This window comes from Phaseolus vulgaris, chromosome 11, assembly GCF_051622355.1.
Source record: "Phaseolus vulgaris cultivar YP4 chromosome 11, ASM5162235v1, whole genome shotgun sequence".
Lineage (NCBI taxonomy): Eukaryota > Viridiplantae > Streptophyta > Magnoliopsida > Fabales > Fabaceae > Phaseolus > Phaseolus vulgaris.
In genome coordinates this window covers 32,204,742-32,219,607 of record NC_143508.1, presented here as the reverse complement: position 1 = coordinate 32,219,607, position 14,866 = coordinate 32,204,742, and the positions used below count along the sequence as shown (strand labels likewise).

General features: G+C 36.1%; 2 pseudogenes; one reads left to right on the top strand and one right to left on the bottom strand.

The window, feature by feature from the left end:
* Nucleotides 1-2,186: 2,186 nt before the first annotated feature.
* On the bottom strand, nt 2,187-4,538 carry LOC137805937 (uncharacterized; annotated as a pseudogene).
* Nucleotides 3,874-3,979, top strand: LOC137811546 (small nucleolar RNA R71; annotated as a pseudogene).
* Nucleotides 4,539-14,866: the final 10,328 nt, after the last annotated feature.

The window sequence follows — 14,866 nt, the reverse complement described above, 5'->3', positions numbered from 1 at the left end:
GTCATTCCCTTTTTTTTTATTTTTTGTCCTTTTTCTTTTTCTTTCATTCATTCTCAAAATCCCAGTAGCCACACCAAACCCAATTCTTTTAATTATAGAAATCTAAATTGCACCTATGCTCTCCTTTTGTTAGCATACCACAAGGTAGGACAATATATGTATATCAGAAGCTAGGGTGCAATAAAACAAATTTGGCTCAAAAAGGGTTATTTTTCTACACATTTCATCATATATTGCAAAGATTAGCTGTTTGGCTCTGAGTTTTCTCACCTCCAACTCTATTAAACATGCCTCAATCATCTCCATATTTGATTTTGTGATGCAAATTGACTAGAAAATTAGGCAACCTCAATTAACTCTTCACTAGTGAAAGTCTCTCAAACTGTTTAAAGGTTTCACACTCTCACTTGGTTTGCTAATTTCAATTCCTCATTTATTCTCAGACATTGCTTTCAACTATTTACCTTGTTCCACCTTTTACATATTACTATCTTTTCTCAATTTGAGTGATGGTTCCAACCACAAATTCTTTTTTTCAAATTAAGTCCCTGATCAATCCATTTGGTTGTTCTAATTTAGAACTATGGTTTGATTTTTTTTTCCAAAAAATTATACCCTCATCTATACCATCATCTATCTATATACAAGATTTCACAAAATATGCAAACATCAGCCACTATACTAACTTAAGCTTAAAATCAACAAAAGCTAAAGTAAGAAATATTAAACTAAACTGCTAAAGTCAACTTACTAAATTAAACTGAAAGTAAAGTTAAACAAAAAGATAAAACCAGTTTTTTGTTCATTGTGCATGAGAAGTATCAATCTCCTCTTGTGATTTTGTCCAGATCTGGGCCACAATCATCATTTTGGAATTGGTTCGAATGTTCATATGTTGCTGCTCCAGATGGTCAATCTCCGGTTTCTAGTGCATCTTTAAATCTAGTCCCAACTCCAAATGCTCATGCCTCCCCTGAAAAATTGTGCCTGTCCCAGGCCAAGATAGATAATCATGAAATTCAGTGGGTGTCAACGACAGATTATTTAATACCAGATTTGGTGTGACTCATTTTCTGCACATGTAAGAATAAGCATTTCCCAAACGAAAGTGTTTTATTGGATTGGCATTTTAACAAACACTTGATATGCATGATATAGAATGGTATTGAATGAGTAATTTTTGGTATTTAATCCATGGAAGACAATGCTTAACTTTGGATAAACTCAAAATAACAATCATATTCAACGTCAAAACATTCAAATATCAACAAGATTGAATCTTTGAGTTTATAGCAATTTAGCAATGAAATCTTAAAATGAATGGATTGTGAAATCTTAGCAACAATGATGGCAATGGAGATGATAGATTTATACATTAAGCACTTACATTGATAACGGAAGTGTAGATGAAATGTTTGAATGAGTATGAAAGCTTTGGGATGGAATTTTTAAAACTGGAAATGCTTGACTGAAAATGAGTTAGGGTGCAGGGTTTTCAAATGTGATTTTAAAATCTTGCAGTTTTTTTTTTTTAGAAAAAACCCACTAGCTTAGGCTAGATCATTTTAGCTCAAGCTAAAGTTTGGCAGAGAGCAAAAAATTTGTTTAGCTTAGGCTAGATCAGTTTAGCTCGGGCTAAAACTTGGCCGAAAGCAACAGATTTTTCTAGCTCAAGCTAGCTCGTTTTAGCTAAAGCTAAAGTTTGGCAGAAAGCAACAGATTTGTTTAGCTCAAGCTAGATCAGTTTAGCTCAGGCTAAAGTTTGGCCGAGAGCAACAGAGTTTTCTAGCTCAAGCTAGCTCATTTTAGCTCAAGCTAAAATTTGGTAGAGAGCAACAGATTTGTTCTAGCTCATTTTAGCTCAGGCGAAAGTTGCATAACAAAATTTTATCTTCTTTTTCTGCATATCTAGCTTAGGCTAAAATTTCTAGCTTAAGCTAAAATTACCCTGTAATGAAATTTTCTTGAAAATTTTCATTTTGTCTTTGCCAAAAGTTTCAAACATTTCTAAGCTTTCTTCCATCCATTCATTTCACCAAACATTTCAAACCTGCATGACCATTTCACATATCAAACTGGTTTTAAAAACATCAAATATTAAAACATACTAGTAAATCAAAACAAAAATTAAAGACACATTTCAAAACTAAACACTGGGTTGCCTCCCAACAAGCGCTCGTTTAACGTCATATAGCTTGACGCCTGGTTAATGTCATTAAAGATTCAGCAGCAATCACATCCACTCTGAAACACTCTTTCTGATCATTAGAATATTTCATTGCTTCAAAAGCATTAAAGCTTACTTCTTCATATTGAGCACAAACCTTCAATCTTCCTTTGTCTACATCAATTATAACTTTGGCAGTTTTCATGAATGGTCTTCCTAATATCAAAGGTACTTTAACATTTTCTTCAATATCCATTACAACAAAATATACTGGGAATAGAAATTTATCTACCTTTACCAACAGATCTTCAACTATTCCATGTGGATATTTGATTGATCTATCAACCAACTGCAAAGTCATTCTTGTTGGTTTCACTTCTACATCTCCAATTTTTTTCAGCATTGATAAAGGCATCAAATTAATACTAGCTCCAAGATCCAATAATGCCTTTTCAACAGTAAGATTTCCTATGGTAACTGGCAAAGTGAAACTCCCAGGATCTCTGGATTTCTATGGTAATGATTTTTGAATTATAGCACTACATCCAGCTTCCAATTCAACTATCTCCTAGTCATTGAATTTTCTTTTCTTTGTCAGTAATTCCTTCATGAATTTAGCATATGTAGGCATCTGCTTTAAAGCTTTAGTAAAAGGAATGTTAATTTGCAATCTTTTGAGAATATCCATAAATCTTACAAATTGTCTTTCTTTGCATTTCTTTGTAGGAGCATGTGGATAAGGAACATCTTTTATAGGAACACTCCTCTCTTGTTTCTCACTTTTTTTATTTTTCTCTCCGATATCTTCCTTATTCATTCCTTCTCCTCCCTCACACTCAATCTGTTCTTTTTCATTTTCTCTCTCACTTAAAACCTCTTCCTCAACAACTAAATTATCTCCAATTCCTTTTCCTATAACTATCCCACTTCTGGTAGTGATAGAATTGCAATGCTCCTTGGGGTTGGTTTGTGTATTGGCTAAAAATTGTCTTCCTTGATTATCAGCTAACTATTTAGCCAGCTGCCCCACCTGTGTCTCTAAATTCCTTATTGATGCTTCAGTATTTTTCTGATTGGATAGAGAGGCTTGCATGAACTTCTCAAACGTATCCTCCAATTTTGATGTTCTCTCGTGAAGGGAAGGATAATGTGGTTGCTGCTGATAAGGAATTTGTCTGTTAGATGATTCAGCCTCTTGCTTCCACCCAAATCCTTGATTTGGATTATTCCTCCATCCTTGAGCCATGTTATTTGGATAATTAGATGCAAAGCCACCTTGTATTCCTTGATTATTCATATACTGAACTTTTTCCTCTTATGGATTTTGGTAAGAGCATTGGCCATTAAGATGATCTCCCCCACAAAAATCACACTTCAAAGCTTGATTCTGAATTGAAACAGAATTTACTGCATGTAATTGTTGAGGCAATTTTGACATTTGCTTGGTTAATGCCTCAATTTGCTGAGTCAAAATCTTATTTTGTGCTAAAATTGCATCTGAAGTACTAAGATCCAACACCCCTTTCTTTTGCACAGTATATCTATCATGTTGAGCTTGGTAATTTTTTGAGGCTAAGGCATCAATGATTCTTGTAGCTCGTTCTGCATCAACACTCATCATTGTACCTCCTGTTGCAGCATCCAAGATCATTTTAGTATCAGGCCTTAAACCATTATGGAATATGTTCAATTGAGCAATAACCTCAAAACTATGATTAGGACATCTTCTTAACATAACTTTAAAGCGTTCCCAAGCTTCAGAAAATGGTTCATCTGGCCCTTGCCTGAATGTGGAGATATCAAACTTGGCCTTGATATATCGAGAGAGTGGGAAGAATCTATGTAGGAATTTCTCTTCTACATCATTCCAGCTACTTAGACTCTGATTTGGATGCGACTTTAACCATTCTTTTGCTTTGCCTGCAAGTGAGAAAGGAAATAGACGCAAATAAACATATTCAATATCATTTTCCTCGAAGCCCATGGTCCCAACCAACTCATAGAATGTGGATAGATGAGTATAAGGGTCTTCATGATCCATTCCAGTGAATTAATAAGTGTTGATTAAGCTAAGAAAAGTTGGCTTCATTTCTAATGATTTGGTGGCAGGAGGAATGACTATGCTAGAGAAATGCCTTGGTCCTTGTTGCATAGCATGGTCTCCCAATGTCCTTCTAGGTGGATTTTGTCTATTATCAGCCATTTGGAACTCTGTTTGATTGTGTGAGTTAAGAGTGTTGGAAGATTCTCCTTTTGCTTGTCCTTGCTTCTTCTTTTCTTCTCTCTTCTTGCTCTGGTTTTTTCTAGCTGTCTTCTCAATTTCTGGATCAAATTCCAATTGGTCTTTAGGAACTTGTCCTCTTAATAGCATGTATCTAAGACAACTCAAGCAAGGATTAGCACAGGATAAAAAGAATAATATCTAAACAAGTGGCTATTCACAAAGAAAACAAACTATTCACAATACTCAATAAGTAATACTTCAGAAATTCTTAAAAGAATCTGTTCCCCGACAACGGTGCCAAAAACTTGTTGATATTTTTCTCGGCAAATGTACCGAATCAACTGTAATATAGTACTCTTTAAAGTACGAATGTCGAACCCACAAAGAACAATTCTAATTAAGATCTTCTGTTATAAACTTATTAAGTATAGAAAATAATTTTGATTGTTGAGAACTTGTTCATAATCAAATTAAAGATCTCATAGAAGTAACTCAAAGATTTAGGGTTTGATTCAACCAAAAACAAAACTAACTTATCAAATATAGAGAAAGATACTTGGGATTGAATTGCGTCTATCTCAATCATTTGTATTTTGAATAATACAATATATAATACTCAAAACTACTTATTCTTGATGCTTAATTTAAAGTCATTCACTTTGATTCCTCACAGATGAAATTCATAAGATAATTTCTCAAACACTGATTCCTCAGATATTTAACAAATTATCCAGCTTTAGGAACAAAATTATAATGCAATAAATAACCTGGAATCTATTCCTAGCATTACAAGTTATCAAGTATTTTCGTCTATTTCAAATCCTTAAAGGTACTTTCCAATTAAATTTAAGGATCAAAATCAAGACTCTATTGATCAGACAGAATCAAGCAATAAGCATAAAACGAAAATACCAAGAACAAGTAGAAAAGAGAATATTATATATATATATGTATATATATATCACCAAGAATACATTTGATCAAGGTAAATTACATTTAATCCCAAGTTAGAAAGCACTTAGCCACTCATGACAACTCCTTCAATCTTCATTCTTGATCTGGATTGCATAAGAAGGGCTGATATGAGCAAGTTCTTCTCCTAAGAACAGAGGTTTCTTCTCTTTCTCTCACTAATCTCTCTCTATAAAACCCAATCTTTTTCCACCGCTTCCTTTTGAGTGGTGTTTCAAAATTTATATAACGAACTTTAGCTCAAGCTAACCAATTTAGCTTAAGCTTTTCAGTGCATTTTTAGCTTGAGCTAGCGATTCTAGCCTGGGCTATATTAGTACTGCACCTTTAATCAACTCTGAACTGATTTAGCTTGAGCTAAATCCTCTAGCTTGAGCTAAATCTTCTTGTGATCCAATTAAGTTTTTACTTTCTTTCTTTCAATGCCAGGTTGAATAATTCTTTTAATGCTTCATATTCATCTGCAATTTACACAAATTGAGATTAAATTTCTTCATTTGTTTCTTGGTTCAAAATATATAATCAAATTTAATAATTCTCAGATTAGGGTAATTTTCTTACATTAAGCAACAATTAAGTTCCAAAGTGTTCAATTTTCTCAATCATAAAAAACTACACATTGGCACTTATCAGAATCCTTGTATGCCTTTTATAGAAATTTAGAGATAATTTTAACACCTTATGCATTTAATATAGACTTAGATATAACTTTAAACAAGATATCAAGTAATACTCTATGTTCTACCATAAATCGATAGGTCGAGTGCGGGTCACCCTAGGGGTTTGACGGTCTTTCGGTAAAAGCAGCGTCCACGAAAAAACACAGGTTAACAACAACATTAATCCAGATTAAGGGCTACAAAGCATAATGATCATTGGGTCTACCCTAATTCTTCTGACAGCATAAGGCCCAATTCAAAGGTATAAATTGTTAGAATGTATGGCCTTAAACGAGAGGGGGGATGAATTGTTTAAAGGGGGTTTTTGCAAACTTTTTAAGCTAGAATGAAATTCTTTGCAAGAAACCAGATTAAGAATTCAGTTAGCCAAGAAACACAGCTCAAACCAGCAAAGCACTAGAAAAACAATCGGTTGTTTCGAAGAAACAATCGGTTGTTTATACCAGTAAAAACAACAACAACTGAATTTAAAGAGTTTAAGGAAGAGAGAAACAATTTATACTGGTTCACTCTTAAACCAAGAGCTACATCCAGTTTCCCATAAACCACTAAGGAATCCACTAAGTAATCATAACCAGATTACATACACACACCACCAAAGAAGTGACCTTGATCCCCTCAAGAAACACACTTCCTTTGGCTCAGCACACCCACCAAGAATGTTGATCTTGACAAACTCAAGAACACATAACCCTTCTTGGCTTTACAACACCAGAATGTACAAAGAATTCAGAACGAATTACACTTGTTATAGAATGAACTGAAATCAATACAAATGTAATCCTATTCCACTCTCTCTTGATAAACCAAAGCTCAAAGGTGAAAACTCAAATCTTGAAACCAATCTTGTAAAAAACTCAAATTTGTTTTTCTATCTTAATTGTTTGTTATAAAACTTAAACAAACTATTTATAGCTTTCAAAGAATGGTCAAAGCATTTAAAGCAGGAGCGTATTCAGTTATAAAATCATTTAAAGCTCACTTAACTAACAAAATAGTTTTAGTTAGGATTTTCAAACAAACAATCGATTGAAAGAGCGAATCAATCGGTTGTTTTGATTTAACAACAAGCCAACTTAACCAAAAAGTTTTCAACCTTTTCAAAAACATCTAAGTGTAAAACAATCGGTTGTTTCGACAAAACAACAGGTTGTTTTTCACTTAGTTTGAAAAACACTTTAAACTTAAAAGATTTGAAAACACTGAAGCTTTAGATTCAATAAAGAGTGGATTACAAAGATAAACTACCCAGATCCTACTCTAAAACACAGCAGCAACTTCAAGCAACTTCAACCTTCCATCAAATGCTAGGATTTGGATTCTTCAAAGCTTTTGATCACACTTGATTCAACATAAATTAGAGGGGACCCCGTGATAAAAGGTCATGATTGTTTAAACTCTAGACTGAACCAATTAGATAGATTTCATCTAACTTGAGCGTCATAGTATCTTTGTAGATACCCCACTCTTGTGGACCTACAAGGAAGATAGCTAGACTTGAAGAGGAAGACAAGAGCAATTCAATAGGGGATATCCGCTCCCGGTTGAGTTGTAAGAACATTTTTTGCGCCCACCGTGGGATCAAAAGAAAAACCTATTGAGACACCACATGGTAGCTACACATAGTATGATGGGAAAGAACATGCCAAATGAGGAAGGATTGTCACTAGACCCAGTAGCTATGATGTTGGATATCAAGAGGGAGCTCAAAAGTCCAAAGTGGAAGAACACCGAGGAAATAAAAGCCTTGAAGGTCGAGAATGAAGTAATCAACAAAAATATGGAACTCCAGCACACGCTGAAAACTTAGGAAGACTCGAGAAACCATGGACACTCTGAAAGTATGACACTGACACAAATGAATGGAGAAAACAGTTCACATCACCACACGGGGTATACTACCTCCAACGGAGCCATGAGACTGTCGTCACGTCGGCATCCCTTCATCGAGTTAATCATGCAAGTGTCACTGCCACATATCTGGAAGAGCGCAATGATTGATAAGTATGACGGCAGTGGCGACCCAAACGAACACGTCGACACCTATGTTACCTAGGTCAACTTATACACGTTGAGGCCAAGGGCAATTAAAATACACCTTCCTCCTTTAACCTACCGAGGCGCCTTTTAAGGACAAAAACATGACGGAGCACCAAACTCTAAATAGGACAATACCTCAAAAGCGATGATTGATCCTAACGATGCTATAATGAACTTATTAAAATAATCAAATTATATTTCAAAATTTATTAAAATAATAATCATTAAAACATCATATTATAACGAGAATAATAATATTTAGATACACCACTATTTACACTAAATTTATTTTAATTAAAACATTACCACAATTTTAATTTACATAATTTATAACTTTAAAAATCCACTTTATACAATACATTATGTACCGAGGTTGGTACCAAACAAGCCATGTCACTCGATCTTAGTGATCGACTAATCGATTGAAGACATTTAAAGCATTTACAAGAAATAGCAGTTAAGGTAGTTGCAATAACTCCCTGAGAATCCAGAACATGTCCCACAAAATTTGAGCAACACCCCAAGAATTCAGGGAACCTTCCTAAAAATAAGCTAACAATAATATATGACAGATTCGGCTCATTACAATAGATGACCCATGACTAAGCACTATAAATAAACCCTCTATAAGTGTAAGGTGCGCTTTTAATCAGTTCTTGATACATACTCTGAATACTGAGTACTTACTTGATCGTCAGAGTACCTTTTTCAGTGGATAGTTTCAAAGCTTTGTTAGCCAAATTTAACACTCAATACGCTACAAGCTGACCTTATCACATGTCATCTTTAGCTCTTCTCAATGTCAGACAAGAGAACCCTTGTGGGCATTAATGGAGAGATTCAACAAATTATGATGGATATCCACTAGGAGAGGATTTTATTAATGAAGGAAGAGGATTTTCACCTACACATTTGAAGTTCTTCCTTCTAGTCTTCTCACAAATTAAAAGAAGTCAAAGAGAAGATCAAGCCTAAAGATAAAGAAGTCTACAAACTCTCAAATAATAGGCTTCATATTAAATATCTCTCTTTATAGTTTCTTTTAAATTGTAAATAATATAGAATAATGTTTAGAAAGGTGCTTAGAGGGAAACATGAGACACCTCATTTGTAAAAGCATCTTTAGGCTTTAGTTTAGCAAATTCTAGAAGCTTGGGGAGTGAGCTTAGTAAGGGGGGTGTGATCTTAGGAGTTTTTTGGGTAGCTTAGGGAATAAGCTATGTAAATGACCAGCCCTTACTCCTATAAAAGGAGGGCTTAGGTCCTTCACAATTCAGATTGGAATTTTATAGTAGAGAGACTATACTCAATTTTGGAGAGAATTTGTGAGTTTTGAGTCTTCCTCTTCTTTGCCTTATCTTGTGAGCTATGGTGAGCTTCAAGTGGTGGCACTCCATCACTTATCTTGGTTCAAGGTTCCAAGTGGCGTGAATGGCTTCTTCCAATCCTCAAAATCCAGCAAGCATCTTCATATGAGTGTCTTCTTTCCTTTCTTCAATTTTCCATTCGGTAGTTTCATTTCCTAATGTGTTTCCTTCATTTTCTACCGTTTACATTCTGTTTTCCAGCTTTGTTCTTTGTTTCTTTTTTCGGTTCAGTAGCTAGTTTCTTAATTCTGTCCAGTTTTAATTCTTGTTCTTCTTTCCTTTTGTTTTGATTCAATTTGACAATACATGGACTTCAATATGAGTCTTGGTTGGTGCTTAGTTTTGGTGAGTTCTTGAATTTAGAACATTGATCCAATTCTAAAGTAAAGTGCCTTTCAAATCCAGCTCAAGTTGTTCCTAAGAATGTCAAGAATCATGTGTTCTTGTAGTTACATTCACATCAAATTATCTCTGAGCATCAGAAACCTCATGCTAGAGATAGCCATGCATAATTTGATATCGACTCTCCAACCCGAATAGTTCACTGATAATTTGATAAAGAAACAAAAAAAAATAGTTGAATTGAAAAATCGAACAACCAAATTCATGCAAATTGAGGATCTACATGATTATCACAAGAACACTTGAGCAGACAATGGAGGAGTCAAGGGAAAGGAGAGAGACCAAGGTACCCGATATATACCTAGTCAGTTTGAAAAATTTCGAGATAACTAAGGTCATCAATTTCATATTTACACCCTATTAAATGCTAATCGGGGAAAAGTCATGATGAAGACTTGCAAGCCAACCTAATCTTGGCATTGAAAAATTGCAGAGTCCAAGGGATGCTGACATATCTAAACAATGTTGGTATCATCGCAACTTTGGTCACACGATCGAAGAGTACCCAACTTTGAAGGATAAAATATAAGAACTCGTCCAAGCTGGCCACTTGCGCAAGTTTGTTCAAACGATAAACATAAGCTCATACCGATCTCCACAAAGACAAATGTATCAGTCTAAAAAGGAACAAAGAGAACCATACCCCTGGCATGGTCGAGAAAAAAGATCACGACGTCTTGAGGACGATCGGCGTCGCACAAAACAACGAAAAAGGAGCGAGAGCCCCAATAGGGGTGATCGTTCAAGAAGAAGCGAAAGTCCTCGGCTTGACGATCGCTCAAGACACAATGTTCATGAAGTTATAAAAACGATCACTAGAGGATTTACACTCGGGGGTCGTGGCAGAACGAAGGAACGATCACGTCATTATGCTCGACGTTCTTTGCCAAGGAGCGAAAGTCCTAGATTCCATTCGATACAATGTGTTCGTGGAGTAATAAAAATGATCGCGGGAGGATTTGCATGCGGGGGATGTTCCAGTTCAACCCGCTAGAAACATCTCCAAGCTATCCAATTAGTCCATTCAACCACTATCAAAGACCGATCGAGAATCCCTCCAATTCTCTCTACAGATGATGATTTTACTACTATTGGTCTAGCTCAAGACGACCCTATGGTCATTACAGTAGAGATAGAAAAAATTTCTTTTGCCAAGGTTTTCGTAGATTACGGCAGTTCGATCAACATTTTATACTAGAAAACTTTTAAAAGAATGAGGATTCCATAATTATAAATTCAACCCTATGATGATCAAATAGTAGGGTTTTCAGGAACACGTTTCGACACTCGAGGCTACACTGATTTGTATACAACGTTCGACGAAGGCAGATACCTTTGTAAAACAATCAAAATCAGTTATATTTTGGTTAATGCTAATACTTCATATAGTATCTTGCTCGAACAGTCGTTCATCAACCGCCTTTGAGAAATAGTATCAACTCCGCACCTAGCTATGAAGTTCTCATCGGCTTCAGGTGACATAATCATCGTTCATGTTAATAAAAAAAGTAGCCTAAGATTTCTATGTAACAAGTTTGAAAGTCGAGCTACCATCGGCTAGGTTATAGACAATCACCACGCGGCCGACCAAGAGAATATAGAAGAGGACACTCACCAAGGTCCAAAGGGCCGATTAAAGATCGGTCTCGCAAAATAAAATCTACCAGAAGAGAGCATATTGTTACGTTGGTCAACCTCGACCCTCGATTGAATGATGCTCGCATTGAACCTTGCGAGGATTTTTGCCTGCTATCCCTACGTGATGAAGAACATGCAAAACATATAGGGACTTCGTTAAAGCCGATTTATGACAAATTAGTAAGTCAAATATTAATTGACAATGTTGATTTGTTTGCTTGGATAGCCTCAGATAGTAAGTCCAGACGTCATTACACACCGTCTTTCAGTTTACAAAGAAGCAAGACTGATCGCGTAGAAGAAAAGAGAAATGGGTGAAGAGAAGCGCAATGCCGCAAAGAAGCCGACAAGCTTGTCAAAGCAGGTTTCATTGAAAAAGCACACTACACCATATGGTTGGCAAATGTGGTCATGGTAAAAAAATCTAATGGTTAGTGGAGGATGTATACGAATTACATCTACCTCAACAAAGGTTGTCTAAAGGATTCTTATCATTTACCAAGCATCTACTGTCTAGTTGATGGAATAGCCGGTCATCATATTTTAAGTTTCCTATATGTGTATTTTGGATACAATCAAATCCAAATGCATGCAAGAGACTAGGAAAAACAACATTCATGACCGATTGCGACAACTTCTATTATGAAGTCATGTCATTCAACCTAAAGAATGTTGGTGCAACTTATCAGAGATTGATGGATTACGGGATGCTGAGCCAGGATGTTGAAGTTTATGTGCACGACATAGTAGTCAAATTTGACTCATGTTTGCAACACATCCAAGATCTCAAAGAAGATTTTAAAGCCCTTCGAGATCATGGTATGAGGCTTAACCCCGACAAGTGTGCGTTCGAAGTAGAAGGAGGAATGGGTTTTATGCTTACCCATCGTGGTATTGAAGCAAATCCAGAAAAGTGTAGGGCTATCACTGAAATGAAAAACCTTGAAAATGTAAAGGAAATTCAGAAATTGATCGGCCAACTGACGACTCTCTCTAGATTTGTGCCGAAGTTAGCAGAAAAAACTAAGCCTATCATCCAACTTTTGTGAAAGGCAGCTAATGTAAATGGATGGCCGAATGTGAAGAAATCTTTCTTCCTTTAAAAGCGCCTTCTTGGCAGCTCCCCCGGTCATACAAAAACAAGATACTCAGAGACCAATTATAATATATCTTGCAGTCTTAGAGGAAGCGGTCAATGCAACTCTAGTATAAGAGGTTGAAAAGGAGGAACGATCGATCTATTTCATTAGTTGAGTCCTACATGGTGCAAAGGTTCGTTATAAGATGATTGAAAAGGTAGCCCTATCACTAGTTGTCACTATGATACAAACCAAGATAACAAAAAGATGATCAAGGATGCACACTATGGAAGGTCATCTCAACATTCAAGTGAAAACCTCACCAGAGGGATAAATGGACAAAGACTAGAGCATCTCAAGTTCTTCTTGTTGGTCTTCTTAAGAATAAAACAATTTCTAAACAATTTGGGCTCACTTTGGGGGTCCAAATAGCATATATAGGCTAGAATAAGGTACCTTTAGCATAATAGGGGGTATGGGTAGCATTTTAGCTTGTTCCTAGCCCTTTTGGAAGGCATTTTGACCTAGTTTCTAGAAGGACAAGCCTAGGATGCGGGTTTGACTTAGTCGAACCCTAAGGCTGCCCATTTTTTCCCTTTTCCTATCCTACCCCTTTAGCTTGTTCTCCAAGGCTCCTTCACCTATAAATAGGAGGCCTACCTAATGTATTTTACATGTTGAAATTAATAGAAGAAGAGTTACTCTGTACAAATTGTGTGAGGTGTTAGTGAGGTTTGAATTCCTCTTAGCATTTAGGTCTTATCTTGTGAGTATTAAGAGCTCTCAAGTGGCAGCAATCACACTCCAAGTGGCGTGTTCCACTTCTCAAATCCATCACATAAGCTTTCTCCTTCCTTTATCTATTCTTCCATTGTCATTCCAGTTTTACTCTTTGTATCATGTTCTTGTTTGGTTTTCCTTGTATCCATTCGGCAATTCTGTTTGGTTTCCTTTCCTTGTTCTTTAATTTCGCACCTTCTAGCATCATTTTCACCTTATAACTGTCTTTTCCTTTTGCTCTTGTGAAGTGAATTTTCACACTTACTTAACCACTTGGTTAAGTTCGTGTCCAGTGGGGATCTTCTTAGAGTTCTCACCATATTCTTGCTTAAAATCCCAATCTAAGTAAAGTGTCACACCAAAAATGAACAATCCTAAAATCAACTCACATCACACCGCATGAAGAAATTGAATGTATTTTCAAAATCACCGATAATAGTGAAGACCGAATATCCTATTATGAAGATCCTAGCTAAACCCGATTTAGTTGGACGAATAATTGGATGGGTGGTTGAATTATCTGAATTTCAGATCCAGTATCAACCAAGGGGGACAATCAAATCTCAAGCCTTAGCTGATTTCACGGCTAAACTTAGCCCCCGATTGACCGAGGATGAAAATCTCCGATGGACCTTAACAGTGGATGGTTCATCCAATGAAAATTCATGCGGAGCAAGTGTAGTGCTCGAAGGTCTAGGCGACATTCTCCTCGAACAAGCATTGAAGTTTGGTTTCAAAACATCAAACAACCAAGCAGAATATGAAGTTATTCTAGCCGACTCTCAGCTAGTGGTTGCACAACTTAAATGAGAGTTTGAAGTAAAAGAGTCTTTATTGCAAAAGTATTACCACCTCGTTCGGAATTTTATGCCTAAGTTCAAAAGTGTTCAAATCGAACACATTCTCCACAAGCATAATGTTAGGGTCGACATGCTTTTGCGGTTGGCTACTATTAAAAAGAAAGGGCTCCACCGACCGGTCATCTACATAAATCTCAAAAATCCCAGTGTCAGCATAGACGAATACTTAGCTATTAATGAAAAACAAACCTGGATAACACCTATCAAATGGTTTTTGGGAAATGGTGAATGTTGTGCACAAGAGAAGAAGACAATGAGATAAGAGACTGCTTAGTTTATCTTCATTAGTTTTGATCTCTACAGACGAGGATATAATTGACCCCTATTGAAATGTATATCACAAGATCAAGCCGACTATGTCATGCGTGAAATACACGAAGGCATATGTGGGAATCATTCAAGAGCAAGAACAATGGTTGTTAAGGTGCTACGGGCAGGATATTACTGGCCGACTGTGCAGGGCGACTGTATAGAGTTTGTTCGTAAATGCTTAAAGTGTTAGGAGTATGATACTTTATCTCACCAGAAACCCGATAACCAACATTGTATCCTTCCCCATGACCCTTTGCAAAATGGGGAATTGACATCATTGGGCCCTTCAACCCAGGTAAAGGACAATGTAAGTTTCTCTTAGTAAGAATTGATTATTTTACTAAG